The sequence below is a fragment of the Balaenoptera borealis genome (genome assembly GCF_965194805.1).
Source record: "Balaenoptera borealis genome assembly, chromosome: 4".
Lineage (NCBI taxonomy): Eukaryota > Metazoa > Chordata > Mammalia > Artiodactyla > Balaenopteridae > Balaenoptera > Balaenoptera borealis.
In genome coordinates, this window is record NC_138861.1 from 133,735,492 (window position 1) to 133,754,174 (window position 18,683).

At 37.5% G+C, this 18,683-nt stretch overlaps 1 long non-coding RNA gene across 1 annotated transcript; it reads right to left on the minus strand.

The window, feature by feature from the left end:
- Positions 1 to 1,635: 1,635 nt before the first annotated feature.
- Positions 1,636 to 11,345, minus strand: LOC309628396. Its single transcript, XR_014244474.1, has 2 exons — positions 4,184 to 11,345; positions 1,636 to 1,879 (listed from the first exon to the last, which is right to left on the minus strand). It is a non-coding gene; the product is annotated as an uncharacterized lncRNA (long non-coding RNA).
- Between the last annotated feature and the right edge of the window lie 7,338 nt (positions 11,346 to 18,683).

The following is an 18,683-nucleotide window of genomic DNA, read 5'->3' on the forward strand; positions in this document are numbered from 1 at the left end:
CTGCAGTACTTCTACTTTGTTGTCTTCTGTACCTTAATACACAGTTAAAGCATGTTAGAAGTGACCAGGTAATCAAACTGGTCAAATTAAATTTTACCTTAACTGTCTGCATGCCTCTGACCTGCTCTGCTACCAAGTAGAATGTTATGAATATTACGTCCTGCCTTTTCCTTGGAGATTCTCAATGAAGCACAACTGAAAGGCACAATTGAAAGAGCTTGGAATTTAAAATAAGAAAGTTTGGGGGTTAGACTCATGGCTCAACTGTGTGACTTTGGCCTGAGCCAATCTCATCTCTCCTTAAGGATTAGTTTTCTCATTTGTTCATCATCATCTTCAGTATTATCATCACGAACACTGATGAAGTTCTGTGCATGTGTCAAGCAATGTTCTAAGTACTTTCCATGTAGTAACTCATTTTAATCTTCACAATACCCTATGAATTAAGTGCTATTATTTATCCACAGTTTACAAATGAAGAAACTGAGATATGAACAGATTAAGTAACTAGCTTTCAGACCTATGTTTCCAAGTTGCAAGTGTTTTGTTTCTTTGAGAGACATTTAATTGTCCTTTGGGTTTGTGATTTTATTCTGGATGATTTAACTTTGGGGTAGTCAGTTTCTAGATAAGAGCACACCATAAAGCACTTTGGAATTTCTAGAGAAATTGCAGGCAGCATTCATTATTCAATAAACTGAGTGGGGATCCATCCTTCCCTAATGAAGAAGTGGTCAGAGCAATGCGGCCTGGGGACAAGCAAAAGAAATTGTCAGTTTGGCTACAATCTGTTAGGGTTTTGTAAAACCTGTGTGTGGTATTAATTAAAGCTTGAGATTTGGAGAGAGTCAAGAAAAGGTTTACATGACAAAAAGAGTCACTAATGCATTGACTTATGAGGGAAAATCTAGGGTTAGTAGAATTTTTGCCCAATTTGATCTTAAAAAAGCATTTTCAAGATTTTATTTTGATTCTAAATATCTATGTTAATGTAAGCTCAACAACCTTGTTCTGGAAATAAACTTGTCTTGTTAATGATATTTCTATGGGAATTCTCCCAAGTGTAATTTGATGATTCAAGTAGATTTCTGAGTATCTAAATGTCTTTTAAACTAATTGCCTCTGTGTATAAACAAGGGCCTTTGTAATGGAAAGGAAGTCACACCTAGCTATTTTTATTTTAGAAAAGACAAAAATATTGTGAGGAGATGCCATTATCCTGTAGGCATCATCAGTACTAGAAGCTATCTTTGCCTGGAAGCTGACCCTCAGTGTAAGTTGGATAAATGGAATTTCCTGCTGAACTAGTGAACTAGTGATAAAGTTGCTATAGTGGACTCACATGAGCTCAATTTTACATGAAAGTAGATAGAAAATATTAACATCAATAATGCTTTTCAAAAATCCCACTTAGCGTTGCTCAGGGAATGGAAGGTGCTTTATCATCCTCTTTATGGTTCTTCTGCCTACGTATTCTCACATCCTCTTCACCATCATCGCCACGCTCAGCAAAATGTACAGACTAATTTTAGCATTCATATGTTTAAGAAAGCTTAGCATTAAAAATTATGGTAGATTTTACTTTAGATGAAAGAAAAGCCACGTATTGTTTTTTTTGTTTGTTTGTTTTTTAAAAATTTATTTATTATTTATTATTTGTTTTTGGTTGTGTTGGGTCTTCGTTTCTGGGCGAGGGCTTTCTCTAGTTGCAGCAAGCGGGGGCCACTCTTCATCGCGGTGCGCGGGCCTCTCACTATCGCGGCCTATCTTGTTGCGGAGCACAGGCTCCAGACGCGCAGGCTCAGTAACTGTGGCTCACGGGCCCAATTGCTCCGCGGCATGTGGGATCTTCCCAGACCAGGGCTCGAACCCGTGTCCCCTGCATTGGCAGGCAGATTTTCAACCACTGCACCACCAGGGAAGCCCCCACGTATTGTTTAACAACATTTCCTCTCAAATGACGATCATAAAATTGAATTTCTCCAGTAGTAATGTGCAGTACTGTGTGATTCTTATCCTCTAGCGGCCATGGACTTGGCAGTCTGGGAGACATTTGTTATGCTGTGCCGGAAGAAGCACCTCATTGGCACCTCTGGTTGATCCACTTTAGGACTGACCATCAGAGCTCAGGCTGGCTAGGAATGCGTAGCTTCAGTATCTCTCAAACAGGTTTCCTCATAACTCACTTTTGTTTCGCAGGTTTGAGGGTAGCAGCTAACATATCAACAAAGCAAACCTATGTTCACTAGAAAATTAGCAGGGGCTACCAATGCTGGCTGCTACTTCATCTTGCTGGACATTCTTAGTCTTTTTTCCTTCTTAAAGTATCTGGAACCTGATTAATGACAGGGCAGTTACTGCCCAATGAAAGTAAATGGCTAAAGACCTATGGCTGGCAACATTCAGAATGATTTAGATTACAATGTCTCCACAGTGCCTAAATGCTAATTTGGCACTAATTTGTGTTTAAAATCTTAATAAGATTTTTTAAATTCTTTAGGAAATCCTGGAAGAGAAGCAGAAAACTAAACAATCCCATAAAGTAAAGCATTACAATGGAACACAGGAACTGACAGTTGTGGCAGCAAGAGTGTGAAAATAAAAACTCATTTAAATCCTGTTTGTTTACAAGTTTGCATTGCATTGCTTAAACTCTGGGCTCATGTTGTTAAAATTCTGTGAAGAAAAAAATATAGGCTGGATTATCTGGGCCAGCGCTTATTATTTTAAGTGTTCTGCCTTGTTCTCACGCACGCACTCTGGTTTTGTGGGGTTTTGTTGTTATTGTTTTGGGGAATTTTTTTTGACAATACATCCCAAGCTTTAATCAAGAAAATAAAAGCACTATTATTATGGCCATACTTAAGGATAGCTAAACTTATTTGTGAAAAAAGAAAAAAATTGTTTTAAAAGCACACTAACCCCAAGATACTACTTTTATGTCTTTTAAAATCTATTGTGAACAATATCTTGGTTACATTAACATAGGCATATAATTTTATAAGAATCAGCAGATTCTCAAGTGAAACATGCCTAGTTCAAACTGTATAAATATTTAACTTGCTGGACTTTCACTTAACCATATCTTTCCATGACCATCTGAATTTTACCATTTTAGCTCCCTACTTCCTTGCCAGTGGCCATCACTTCTGCTTCAACTGCTACTAAAGTTTATCCTATGTAGCTAATTCTTTGTCTGCAACTTTACATTCAGGCAAGGGTAGATTATTTCTTCAAAATAATGTGATTAACTTCTTTACATAATGTTTAGCAATAAAACAAAAATCCTATTTTTTGTCTTTTGAGAAGTTAGCACTGCATGGGGGGAGTGATAAAGGAAAGGAGATGTTCTCCTTCTTAAATCCCAGAATCAGGAGTATGGGGGCATAAACAACTGAGGGAAAAATCTCAGTAGAGTGGTTTCCTTCTCTGCTAGAATTATATGCATCTCTGTAATTCATCAGTTGGCAACATTTTATAAGACAACATTCTGGAAGTCAGTGAATGCGTCTGGATTAATAATGTCTAGAGTCTAAATAGAATTTACAAGACAGATTAAACCTGGAGACATGATGTTAGGTAAAGAGAGTTGAGAAGAAGGTAAAGTGAATGTAAATTCTGACAAGAGATTATGGGAAAAGCTCCTTTAAAGAAAAGATCAGCAACACAGTTTAATGGTTGAACACCAAGGGGAAAACCTGAGTGCTGATTTTATGTTCAGAGAAATTATGTTAGAAAAGTGTGGCTAAAATTAAATTTATATTTTTATTCTAGCCTCCTATTTTTTCCCCTTAGTTCTATCATTAAAGGACTAAAAATGGAGAGTGACACTTCTTGTTCTTGGGCTTGGAATTCAGCCCAAAATGAATTCCTTTCTGCATTCTTGATTAACATTCACTCATCTATTTTTGCAATCTTTGAATATGGGAAGAAAGAGATTTATCAGATTCACACCATATAACTCATGTAACTAAAAAGTAGCTTTCTGTTCATGCTTCAGGCCTGGCAGACAGGTAATAAAGAATACGAGCTTGGCTTTCTTTGAAGAAACTTTGTATTGAGAAAACAAATTATGACACTTTCTAAATTTTTAAGAAACACTGCCATAGAATCCAAGCATATGCCTTATAATAAAGTACAGGATATTCCATGTTTAATTCCTATTAAATTTATTAAGACATACCTGGGATGTCAGCAGCCGTGCATTCCTGAAAATCTTTGTGGTCTGAAAAGTCATACACAAAAATATCAGAGCCTATGATAAAAATAGGACTTGGGGAAAGACTTTCCAAAACCCATGCAACTCTGTAACCAAAGCAACAATAAAAATAATAATCATGTCATGAAATAACTTAGCCCAGGGGTGCTACCTTAGGGATATCAAATAGGTACAAAAACAGTAAAGTAGAAATGTGGGTTTGGGGGCCACTGAGATGATGCAGATATAAGCGAAGGTCTGTATTCTTGGAAGAAGAGCAACCTGCGGAGAGAGCCATGCCAAGCTCAGGAGCGCTGCTCTGGGATCAGAGCCCCAAGGCAGCAGTTGGTTGCTAATTTTCTTATAATACAGCTAAAAACGTTCTTACCTGTGCAGTAGCCAAGCTAAGAGTTTTTCCCTTTTCTAACAAAGATTGTCATTCTATTCCTGCTATACCAGGCTCTCTTGTCTAGGAAAATTTGTTTATGAAACTACTCAACTTCATATTACACTGATATCATCTCTCCTACTTACCAATCATGTATGAGCTAACTTGTGTTAAAGAAATATGTATTGTCCCAGATCAACGATAGGCATCTCAGGAGCTTTCTCTATGTGCCCATTACTTAATTGAGTTGCAATGTCCATGTCTATATATTTCTTCCTCTATTTTATTATCCTGGTGTGGCCATTAAGAACCCCTCACATATCTCTCTACATATATGTCGTATATTTTTTTCCTAAATCTAATGCTAAAGACAAGCATTATGTAAATTTCCACTTTCCATAGCCGTCTCTCCGGGTGCCTTGTAGCTGTTCAGAGGTAGAGAAAGATCATGATATAAATGTGAAGCAGGAGCCACCAGAGAGCTGGGAGGATGACCCAGAGTGTTCAGTGACATGGAAGGCCAGGCAAGAGCATGTGGCAGAAGGAGGAGAGGTCAACAGCCTCAGACACAGCCCAGAGTTCACGGAAGGAATGGCTGATGGAGACATAGTCTTCGTATTTAACAGTAATGAACTTGTTGGTGGCTTTAACAGCTTCAGTGGAGTTAGGGTGGCCAGAAATCAGATTTCAAGAGTTTGAAGACTCAAATGGGGGAAACATGTAGAGAAAGAGAGTGTAAATGACTCTTTCATGAAATTTGATTACAAAAGAGAAGAGAAAATTAGGTCAGTAGCTGGAGGAGGATGGGGGCTTTGGTTGTTTGTTTTATTGTGAAAAAATCAAATGTTTAAATGCTGTTGTGGTGGATGGGGACACAGAACATAGACTAGAAAATGAGTCCATTGTAGAGCATGGTCTCAAAAAAGACAGAAGTTGGACAACAGAGGTGTAGAAGCAAGGTGGGCAAATTTACATTGTAATCGGAGAGAAAAGGAAATGATAGCTGCACACGAGTAAGGTGGACATTAGAAGAGGGAAGTTGAAAAAGTTTTTGTTTAATGTTCTCTATTTTCTCTGAAGCAGAAGGGAAAAGAAATTTACAGTGTTGGATGTCTGTAATCGCTGCTGTCTAGGACAAGAAAAAGATGAGGACAAGGAAAAGATGCAAAGTCTCCCCAGAGAACACAGAAGGACCATAAGATGAAGGGTCCCTTTTCCCCATCATTTCTGGAACTCAGTCTGAACTGACCCATGTGTGACACCCATGCTTGGGAAGATGACTCAAGACCCATGTGCTCCAGGAGAGAGGTCCTTTCCCCTGTCTAATCCTGATGAGCTCTACCCAGTCCAGATTTGGTTCTCGTTGGACTCTTGAGGAAAATAATTCTGTAAACCTTCTCGGCAGCTCTTTTGTGCATCTTTCACATGGGTGAAGTAGGAAGAAGACGGCTTTGTCACGAGGCAGAGGCAGATTGGCCTCTTGGTTTCATGGTTTCTTAATGGTATAGCATGGATTTCATTCTCTGGATTTCTTTTAATTTCTACACAAAGGAGGGTTAAACATCTACCTTTCACAGTTGTTACAAGGATTAAACGAGGCAGTAAGTGCAAATTTCCTGGCACAGAGTAGATACTCAGCAAATAAAGTTTCGCTTCCTTCTGTAGTTAAATACTGCTTCTAGACTTTGTCAGCTTAATAGGAGAGGAAATGACTAGGTTGAAAATTTGGAACAAGACTCTGCCAACATTAAAAACTTTTCCTTGCTTTTCATCATTAAATTGTCAAATAATCTTCATGGAAGAGGTCTGCGTTATGTATTTAGGTTTCTCAAGTTAATAGTAAGTGTATGTTTAAGAAAGAAGAGACAATCTAGTGCTGCTCAACCCTGACAGGTTGGCATTAATGCCAGGAAAAAAAAAACAGAAACCTAACAGTTCTGAGAGGGATAAAGATGACTCATACCTATTTTTTTTTCAGATTTCAACAAAATCATTCAGGTAGATTAGATAATGGCTTATAAGATGAGATAAAACTCTATCATTGACAAAAAGTTCCTCAGAGTTAAATCCCAGAGTTTTCGTTTTTTATTTTATATACAGATGACCCTTGAACAATGCGGGGGCTGGGAGCACCAACCCTCTAAGCAGTGGAAGATCCCTGTATAGCTTTAGGGTCTGCCCTCCTTGTCTGTGCTTCCATATCTGCTGATGCAACACACTGCAGATTCAACCAAACTCGTATTCTCTACTAGGTATTTAGTGGAGAAAAATCTGCGTGGAAGTAGACCCACCCGGTTCAAATCCATGTTGTTCCAGGGTCAACTCTACTAGGTATAATTTGATGGTCTCTTCAGACACAGATACTTCTGGGGATCCACTATCAAGCAAATAAAATACCAACTAGAAGACATAAGATAGAGGCCCCCAGAAGGTGTTTGCTTCATTTCACATTTTAGCAGGTGCCATAGGGCCTGTTTCAATGGATAGAATTATAGCTCAAGAAGGTTAAATTCTTAAAGCAGTTTTAGACAGAAGTCACAGTAGCTTATACATGTCTGTATTTACACACACATACACGTATAACATTTTAGAGAGTATAATAGCTATTTTTCCATTTGGCTGGCAATTTATATTTGCTCATGAGCTTTCAGAAATAAGACCTCAGTTTTGTTTATTGCTGCTTTTGCTGAATAACAAATGTGCTTCCATGGAAACAGAAGTAAGACTCAACCTGCCTATCTCGGTTACTTTAGTGGATTAGTTACTTTAGTTACTTTGCTTTTTCACTCTAAGAAATATTTTTAAGTCATCAGAGAAGTCAACATACAAATATAAACAAGGCTCCAACTACCAAAGAATGGCTGCAGACGTGAAGCTTGGCCTCATGAACGCCTCCCCTGAATAAAGGGATGACAGATCTCATCCTGATGCTTGCTGCTCCCAGCCTGAGAATGATTTTATTTGTGCTGTGATGAACCCTGGGACAGTGGTGCCATCTGCCTCAAGGACAGTGTTTCCAGGATGGGATAGAGACAAAGGTCTATTATCATCTTTTAACATTTTTATAAAATGCTTTGACAGGTCAATCCTGTGAAATAACTTCAAGCTCAGAAAAGATGTACTTTTCAGATTATAAATATCTGGTTCTTTCTTTCATGTTTATCAGAATCTTTTCCAAGAGATTTGCTATATCTGAGTTTTTATCACACATTTTATAACAATGATATTAAGGTACATAGCATAAACATGCTTAAAAGACCTTTTAAAAACATATAAGATTTATCAGATGAAAAACACTATAGTTTACATACCAATGATTTGGAACAGAGTACATGATATAATAAATTGGATCATTTGGACAAATTGACTGTAAAACTTCAGATGATGAAACTTATTGCTAACTTGCAACTTACGGTGAAAATGGAATGGAAGATACACAAGTTATACTGAGGGATAAAAGAAAATAAATGAGAGTATGAGACAGGAATAAGGCTTTGAACCTTTAATGGCAGCTTAAGAAGACTCAGAAAAGCTATTAGAGGCTGTTTTTAATACCTCACACTGACCCAGAGCTAGAGATGGTAGAAAAGCCTTAAATTATTACTCAAACGGGTAAATGAGAGTCACTCTAAATAAAAGAGAAGTAGATGGTTTAATTTAGAATTTATTTCTATTCCCTGATGTCATTAAAAAGCTCTAGCAGTCAAAACAGTGACAAATTAGATTTCTGACAACTTTTAAGGGTTTTAGATGTTGAGGTCACACTTTATTATCTCTAATTGCACCTTAAAATGTATTGCTTTATTTCCTTAACACTTGCGTAGGATTTTTTTTTTCTTTTTTCATATAGGAGAATACCACTTAGGATGCTAATGAAACAATTCAGATGAGAAATGATAGCTCTGAATTAAAGAAGTAACAATGAGAGTGGAGAAAAGGGACTGACTGAAGAAATGTCCATATCTTTATCAAAGATATGTATGTAATTAATTGGATATTGGAGGCAAAGGAGAAGAAAGTTGTGAAGGTGACTTACAGTCTTTTTGTTTGGATGAGTCATGAATAAATGGCAAAGCCTTTCACTGAGACTGGGTATATAACACAAGAGGAAGATTTGGAAGAAAAATACGAACTTCATTTTGTAATGTTTATTATAAATTGCTCACTGGTGGGATATCAAATAGTCTGCCAAACATATAGATTTGGAGCTTAGGAGGTGAGCTGGAGCTAACGATTTGACCATCTCATGAGTGAAAAGCTGGTAGTTGAAGTCATAACAATAAATCGGGTTGCTCACAGAAAATAAGTAGCATGAGAGAAGGACAAAGATAAAGCTGTGAAAAATAGCGAAAATTAAAAAGCAACAGAGGAACTGAAGACAAGAAGGAAACACCTAGCGCATTGGTCTGATTAAGGTGGAGGGTCAGTATATTTTAGAGAAAACAAAGGAGGCCAAGACTTTAAAATGTGAGAAGTGACTACCACTGAACAAAGCCATAGAATGAATAAATCCCTATTGGACTTTGCAGTTAAGAAAGTATCAGTGGTGATCTTAGAGTGAGTGGTTTCCACAGGGTGGTGTTAAAATTGAACTGATTATGAGCGGATTGAGTGGAGATGTAGACTTCTTTTTTAGGAGGTTACACAGAGAGTGGATTCTAGCTGGAGGGAGTAAAGGACCCAGGGAGATTTCTTTTTTTTAAGTTTAAGAGAATTGGACTTATTTAAATAGAAAAGGGAATAACCAGTAGAGAAGGAAAGGATGAAGTATAAACGAAAGAATGGTACATGATGGAGGTAAAATTTTGGAGCAGACCAGACATGATAAGATCTGGTGCAAAGATGAAAGAATTAGATTGGACAGAAGGAGAGCTACGTTTTTCCCTCAGAAGAAAAAACAGATGCACCCTTCTTCAACAACTACTCAAATTCCTTTTATTTTTGATGGATAAGGTTACTACTTATGCACCTCGAAACTCAGAGGGATAAACTATTAAACACTCAAGAGATGATGGTAAATAAATTCAGTCATGCTAATCAACAGTCTCCAGGTAAGAAGCAGAAAGAGCAAACTCTAGCTGTATCCAGGAGCTTGTGTCCATGAATGCTCTAATTACCATCAGTTCCATACAGCAACCATAAAACCACAGCGGAAAAGAAAGCTTCAGGCAAGAAGCTGGACGACGCCAGCCGTGGAGTCACCCAGCTAATCGTGCCTCCTGTGAATCCATGTTCACAGCACAATAACCTCTTTTTTTTTTTTTTTTTTGATAGATATTTCTTTATTTATTTGGTTGCACCAGGTCTTAGTTGCGGCAGGCGGGCTCCTTAGTTGAGGTAGACTGGCTCCTTAGTTGTGGCATGCGAACTCTTAGTTGCAGCATGCATGTGGGATCCAGTTCCCCGACCAGGGATCGAACCCAGACCCTCTGCTTTGGGAGCATGGAGTCTCATCCGCTGCACCACCAGGGAAGTCCCACAACAACCTCTCTACGCCTTTCTGCAAGTGATTTTCCAATGGTCATGTTATTCCCTTCCCTGGGTAATGCTAATTCTATTTTCTTTTGCATCTGGCTAGTATGAGCCAACCCTGAAAGACTGATCCCTACTGGCTACAATATTAAGAAGTATGGTTCCGGACTTTAAAGCTTGGGAGAACTGAGTCTTGACAAAGATGATTTCATCAAAACCATCTCACCCTGTGGGTGATCAGCCCCCTCCAAATGCCATTGCTACCATCTTTGATCTCAAAAGACATCTTTTTCAACCAAGATGTTGATGAACTTATACAAAAGAGGAATATCGTCTACCCATTTCTTTCTAATCCCATGCCTTAAGTTTTCCCCAGTTTCAGTTAATGTCTGGGTGTGCTAGGTCTGTGTTTCTTTTCATGGCTGCAGTGTGCCCTATAGCTTGATTATAGCTGTGCATTGGCAGTGTTTAATTCAGTCTTTAACATGCCTCTCATTTTTTCTTATCCTAGGATTTTTTTTGACAAGGTAAAATAACTAAGCATAATGTCTTTATTTCTCTTTCAAAACCGAGGGAATAAAACAAAGATTCAATCATGACCAGAGGCCCTTTAGTCCACAGAAATTTGATTTATTTGATGATGTGAAAGCCTAGCTTTTATAGTTCAGTTACAGGTATGGTTGGAATCCAAGTATGCAAATTGTATTTTGTAAGTCTTATAAATACTAGAATGATAAATTAAGTGCAGGTAAGTAAGAATTGAAAATGTCAGCAAGAACAGAGAAAATGTTCAGTGATTTTTAAGAAAGGGAAAGGAAATTTAACTTTTAAAGGATTGCTGATGCTTTCTGAATAGAAAATTGCTGAGCATCAAGGTGCTATCTTTTTCTCTAACTTATATCTGAGGTTGTTTTTTCCTCACAGATGTTGGTTAAATTTGTTACTTTTCATTCATTTGTACCTTTAGTTCAGAGCTTATTATCTCCTTATGGCAATTGCTTGAAGGATGGCAACATTTGATACCTGTGTGGGATATAACCATAGCACCCATTTTGGTGATTCTCAATTTAGAGACAGATGGAATTTAGCAGAAGCAACTGTGGAAAGAGAGAAATTTTGTATAACTGTCAAAGTTCACAGTACTTGAAACCAAGGTGTTGATTGTATATCTCGCAGCTCTCTCTTTACATAAGTAACTCTGAAAAACAATAAGGGCTGGTGGTGTAGGCATCCCACATAGTATATCCTGGTTCAAAGTTTAGATAGAGCTAATACACACACACACACACACACCACTACGTGTGAGCACACAACAGGAAGCAAATTTCCCTTTAGAGTCAGGATTCGTCAACTGTTAACATAAAGAGAGGCAAAAGAAAGAATCTTTAAATGAATAAAACATATCGATTTATTTAACTCTCCTTTGTAAGCACTGATATTTCGTTGCTGATAGATGGGTGATGCTTAATTTTTTTTAATTAATTAATTAATTAATTTATGGCTGTGTTGGGTCTTCGTTTCTGTGCGAGGGCTTTCTCTAGTTGTGGCACTAGTTGCGGCAAGCGGGGGCCACTCTTCATCGCGGTGCGCGGGCCTCTTCACTATCGCGGCCTCTCTTGTTGCAGAGCACAGGCTCCAGACGCGCAGGCTCAGTAGTTGTGGCTCACGGGCCTAGTTGCTCCGCAGCATGTGGGATCTTCCCAGACCAGGGCTCGAACCCGTGTCCCCTGCATTGGCAGGCAGATTCTCAACCACTGCGCCACCAGGGAAGCCTGATGCTTAAATTTTATACCACGTTTTTTTCTGGAAATCTTTATGGCAATGTTGAGGAGTAAAGAGAGGAAATAGAGAGAAATTTAATAGGGCCAGATTGTGGGAAGCCGAGAGAAGAGTTTGATGTTTATTTCGTAAGCAATAGGGAAACTGTACTTTCTTAAATGCGAATGTAACATGAAAGCCTGAATTGTTTTAAGAAAAGGATTATATCAAGTTAAATTCCTTGTATTCACAGGACTCACCCCTGAGAAGAAGTAACCAGATATTTGTTAGTAACAATATAACATTAATGTCAAGACCTGCCGTATGTCACAGTTCTAATAAGGCTTATGAAGTTTGAATTGGACAAAAGAGCGAGCTTGCCTAGGGCTAGTGCCTGGCGTTGGTGAGAGCGGTTGAGTTACCAAAACCCAGTGTTCACCCCCAGCCAACACCCCAGATTCAATGTGTGTGTTTTTGTTTGTTGGCATGCTTGCTTCTTTCTGCCCTTTTATTTAAGTTGGGCTTAAGCATTTTAAGTAAGTTCATAAAGGATACCCAAGAATAGGCATTATTCTTACATTCAAAAGTATTTTTGAGCTTTGTTCATTTTTTCATGTCTCTATGGTATTTTAATGGGCAGCTGTGAGGAGGCGTAACAGGCACTGGCTGACTTCTACCATCCTAACTCAGGAGTTTTGACAACTTCTGGATTCTCAATTGATCTAGTATGTGCAAAGCATTACTTGTCTCCAAGATGGGAGAGGAGAGTGAGGACAGGTAGATAACTGTGACATGAGAAATTGAGAGAAACAAAAAAGAATCATTACTCCAAGAAATAGGTAGTTCAAGATAAAAGCAAACTTTTTCCTTAATAAGCTCTAATCATCAGCAAAGCCCTCGCCTAGAGAAGTGTTTTGTTATTAACAAAATGCATTTCTTATAGTTACAATCGACTCTCTTTTTATGTTCGTTATTTGGAGTTTGCAGCAGAGGATTCTGAGCTTTAATCATTAATTTACTTTTCAGGACACCACTTTTTATCTTTGTTTTGTCCATCCCAAACTTCTAGTACCATGTTTTGCGATTACTGTCAATGGCTCTGTTTTCTATTATTCAAGTTATAAGGGTGCTAAGAAAATGTATTCATTATTTTACAGGACAAAAACCCAATTCATAGTTTACTTTGTTTCATGCAGAAATATATATATATATTTTTAAAATTGAGGCTTTACTTTTTTTTTTTTAAATGGTTGGTCGCATTATTTATTTATTTATTTATTTATTTAAAAAATTTTTGGCTGTGTTGGGTCTTCGTTTCTGGGCGAGGGCTTTCTCTAGTTGCGGCGAGCGGGGACCACTCTTCATCGCGGTGCGCGGGCCTCTCACTGTTGCGGCCTCTCTTGTTGCGGAGCACAGGCTCCAGATGCATAGGCTCAGTAGTTGTGGCTCACGGGCCCAGCTGCTCCGCGGCATGTGGGATCTTCCCAGACCAGGGCTCGAACCCGTGTCCCCTGCATTGGCAGGCAGATTCTCAACCACTGCGCCACCAGGGAAGCCCCATGCAGTAATATTTTAGGTAAAATACACAAGTGTTATCTTTATATTTTTGATAATCTCATTTGACTCTTTCCAAAGGATGTTAGTGTGAGGTTTTCTGATGGCCAGAGCACCATGTAAATATAAAACACATCTTCTTGGGCTGGGGTGGGGAGATCTATGTTACTGGACCTGCAGGAATATGATACAAAATTACTTTATTACCTATTGCCCCATAGTGCCCTGCTGCCAATATCTAGACATTTATTTTCCCTTTTGACATCCAAGCAGATGGGTATTACTTACATTTAAACAGTGTTAAGTGTATTGCAATGTACATATTGTCAAAATCCTTATGAAATTAATTTCAGTAAATGTATAGAAATAATAATTTATTTAAAAAGATTATTTTTAAAGTTTGTATAATTATATAACACATTTCCTAGCTTGATTCTCTTGGAATTCAGGCATGCCTCAGAAGACGTGAAGGATGGGTGGAGCAGGTCAACCATCGTCTATTTACACAAAAAATGAGATACTTTGTGGGAAGGAAAAGAGAGGATTGAGAAGTCAAAGTTATTTGGGGATAATGGGCCAGAGTTAGTAGAGAAGGATCATTCTAAAAATAGCCTTTTATTCAGATCATCCTCTGATCTCGTCCCCATAACTCATGCTTGAATGCTACCAAAAGCAAGTGGCAAAAAATGTATGAGAAATGTTTCAAAAGCAATTAGACTTACATCTCCATGAGACATGAAGAGTGCAAGAGTATCTTCTGCCAGAGCAGCTGCCCTTGAACTGGGATGGCAGAGAGCATCTTTGGTACCACATTGGTACCTTCATACTGCCCCCATCAGTTTTCTGGGGACCCGAGTAGGTTTCACTGGGAGTGACGGGAGCTTTGTGGCCTAGTTATGGCTTTTCACATTAGGAGTATTAAAAAACAAAATTTAACCGAGTAAAATTTAGACATCGTGTTGGCTTTATTTGATAATTCATGAATCAGGCAGCATCCAGTCTAGCAGTTCAGAAAGGAACTCCAAGGAGCTGTACAAAGTGAAAGATTGGCAGAGGCAGAAAGGAGAGGGAACAAGGAAGTTATACCAGGCCAAAAGGGAAATCGCTGTGGCAAGGCCACTTTCCTTTAAGGGATGGCAGGGCCTATTGGACAGATTATCTCACTAGTATTGATCAGGTGATTCCAGTTTGACTGGTTTAAGATTCCCTTTCTGGGAGAGCTGAAACTGTAATTAAGTCATGGTTTGCAGACATGGGGGTTAGCATAAGTGACTCTATTTTGGACCTGTTATCCTGTTTTTGACAGGAACAATAAAAGAAATTATACTTGGGAAGAATTTATGAAGGAAGAATGTTGTAATACTTAAAAGGCAGATGGAGACAAAGTCAGTTAAACCTCATATTAGTGTTTTTTTCTTACCATGACTATTATTTTTTCCAGGTTAACCTAGCTTGGAAAAGTGTAGTTAATTATTTTATTTAAAAAATTTTTATGTTAATTTTAATGTAGCTTCTTATCCCTATGTTCAAATAAGATAGAGATGTAAGATATGTAATCAAAATATTTTCTGTATTATGTAATCGCTAATTCTGTATTATGTATTACTAATAATTTCAAGGTTAAAGACGCTAAACACAACATACTATTTTAAAATAATATGCTTCTCAGACGTATTCCTAAAATTGATTCATGGAAACATGCTATATAATACAAGTCTCTGCTCAACACCACCCTTGGATAAATACATTTTAAAAATTCACATTCTTTTTTATTAAATGACTCTGGTAATCTGCTTCCAAATAGCTCCCAATTGTCTGCACCTCTTGATATTCATGCCCAGTTTAGTCCCTCCCCCTTTTTGTGGGCTGGACTGATGACTATCTTCTTTGTTTTTATATTTCATACATACTTTATATTTTATAATTATTAATATTTTTGAATTTGCCTTAGGTTGAATAGAACCTAATTCTATAGTGAATTGATGCTGTTCTTTGTCATCTGGTAGCTAGTATAAAAAAACAAAACAATGTATGGACCGTGTAGGTCTGTTTTATGGAGCGCCAGCAGCATATAAGATGTTCACAGAACAAACACATCCCATCTCTACCTTGGCCATATATTTACGGTCTGAGAAACCAAGAGGAACAAGTACATCTACAAGTACACAAATCGTAACTTTGTGGCAAGAGGATGCTGGCATCATTCACAGAGCAGAGAATTTTATCTTGTATTTTAGAGACAAGAAAATATTCTTTTGACCCTTACTTGATTGAAATGGATTTCCTGGAGAACATAAAGGTTCACATGGATTTGTGGGTCAAAGGGCCTTTGGCTGGCGGGTCTTTGCAAGTTGGCATTTCTATTTTTAGAACCTATCCAGACAGGGAACTGACAGTGTTCTTTTTCTTTCCCTGGACCTGACCCTGGCTTTGTTGGTGAGTCTGTTAGTCTATCTTATTTACTAAATGTCCACAAGATCAGCACACTAGCCCTACACAGTCAGTTCAAAGATATGGAGAATTTTGTTTGCTGGGGTTGTAAATATTTTTTTCCACAAAGAAATAAAACTGTTTTTTAAGCTCCTGGAGGGTGGAGATTTGTATTTGTCTTATTTCTCAGCACCAGAAGAGTGCTGTCATAGAGCAGGTACTCATTAATATGTGTTCAAGTTTTACTCCAACCTAAGGATATCAGGAAACATGAAAGGCATTTGAAATTTTTTCATGTGCTTTCAGAGCATGATACATATAGTGGGTGTGCTAGCTTGCTTTCATAATGCCATATTCTAAACATACCCTGCTTTAATAATATTATTAGATAGGGAAGAAGACCTAGAAAAATCTTTTTTACTTCCTGGGAAACTTAAAAACTAGAATCTTTTTTTTTTTTTTTTGGCACTTTGCTTATACTTTATGGCACTTGCTACTTTCTTCTACCCTCCCTGTGACTCAACCCATCTCTCTTTATTCCATGAAATCTCAGAAGCTGGAACAACACTTGGAATAAGACTGACATTAACAATCAAACTCTTAGTGGAGAAGAGAAATGAAGAAAAATTAGACTTAAGGAAGCTATGGTACTGGGCAATAAAAAACTGACCAGAGCAGGGTTAAGGGGAAGGAAGCACGGGAACTAGGGCCAAAGAGTAGAAACAAACTCTTGCCTCTCCTTAGAACCTGCTCAGTCAATAATCTGATCTCCCTCTAGAGTCTTGCTATCCTTTTAATCCAGAGAGGAAAAGAGGTGTGATGGCTGAGAACATCGGGAAAGTTGTTAGCATTCTGACAAATGTGGTGCACTGACACTCACATTCTCTGGCCGGGTTCTACACAAACCCTAAAATCCGTGTACTATTGATTTAATACTCCACGGTTAAAGAATGCATGATTTATTTTCAGCAACCATCTACACATTTAGTAAGTGCTTTATATTAAGGAAGTCATATTATGTGTTGAAGGTTGTGAGGATTTCATACCATGAACTTGTCGGTTGGGGTGTGTGTGTGTGTGTGTGTGTGTGTGTGATGTGTATGTGAGTATGTATGTATATATATATATATTAAACCTTATCTATTTACCTAGAATTACCTTATGTATTTATATATAAATACATATAATATATATTTATATATAAAAATATGAATACACAAGGTAATTCTAGGTCAATATGTAAGCTTATATATGTATGATATATATTTATTATATTTACCTAGAATTACCTTATGCATTATATAGATGATTATACCTTAGATATTATAGATTATATATTACCTTATAAGGTAATGCTGTATAAATAATAGAGCATTACGTTATGTATTATATACATATATATTATGTACGTATACATAACAGTGTATATATTAATATATAAACACATAAGGTGATTCTAGGTAAATAGATAAGGTTTTATATGTATAGGATATGGTACATATATATAATGCAGCATGAGGTTTATTCCCTTCTTTCATGAAGCCTGTTTGGTGCCACAGGACTGTAGTGCAGCTGAATAAAATATTAGATTTGCATCTGAGGGTAAGCAGTGCCATGTCCCTGGGGGAGCAGGCAGTAGGAGAGAGGGGTTTGAGGACCTATTTAAATAGAGTAGGTCGCTAACTCATTGGAATTCCAGTCTATTAGCTCAGTGGGTTCAAGAGTTCACAAGAACCTAAAGTCCTCGCATAATACTTGATATGTTTTATGAAATAAGACATGAGTTATGTAGATGTTAGAGAGAAAAAAGTTATTTGTCTACTGGTTCCCCTGAAGGCATTGTATTCAGCCCTAAGGTTTTCATTCGATTTTATCAGATTTTACATCAATTCCATAATGTCAAATCAGGTTTTGTATATCACACAAAATCTGGAAAGGGTAAGCTATAAGATTTTACATATAATCTGGGTTTTCCTGGAGGTTTGAAATTAAAATATTTACTTAAAAACTCAAATATTTTAATTGTAAAATATGATGGTGTGAAATTGGATTTGAAAAATAAAATGTAATTTATGTATCTATTTAGTCATCTAATATGTCCTTTTGCACTGCTCTATTCCAAAAGGATTTGACTCATAAAAATTAATTATATGTGAAAAATTGAGGAGGAAATTGCCAAACAGCTCATTAACTAAACTTTATTAAATGTCATTTAGGTGTCAGAAACTTTCACATCCATCACCTCATATATTCCATTCCACAAACTCTGTCAGGCCTATTTTTATTTTTTAAAAGACATTGAAGCTCTTCAGGTGAAGTCATTTACTTGCCTGTTATAAAAAAAATAAGTAAATGGTAGAGCTTGTGTTCAAGCCAGGACTTCTGACTCTATGACAGTTTCCCCAATACTTCCCATCGCTTTTTCTTTAGCTTAGAATCTTGATTAAAGTTATATTTTTCAAACTGTGAAAGGATTAGACACAAGACAAAAATTTCCTGGTGAATGAAGTAGAAAAACACAGCTTCAGTCCATTACCAACATGCAACAGGTCTGGGGTAGGAGGAGTGAAGCAGATGTTCTACTAATGTGTGTTTTCCCCGCTTTAATGATAGATTTCACTGTATGTGAATTTTATTGTGGGAGCTGAATCACAGCCTATTTTGATCATTCTAAAATAAAGAATATGTGCAAATTGTTATTGACTGGAGAAAAACCTAAAGGCCAAAGTGTTCCCAGAGACAGTCTCAGAACTGTTCAGACCAGGCTGCCTCCAACTCCAGAGCATAACTGTTGTTAATAACTTGTCACTCTCAAGCACTGTCACCACAGTGTTTTCACACCTGTTGCCTCTCTTCCCAAGTCCAAATCCTGAGTGCTGATAC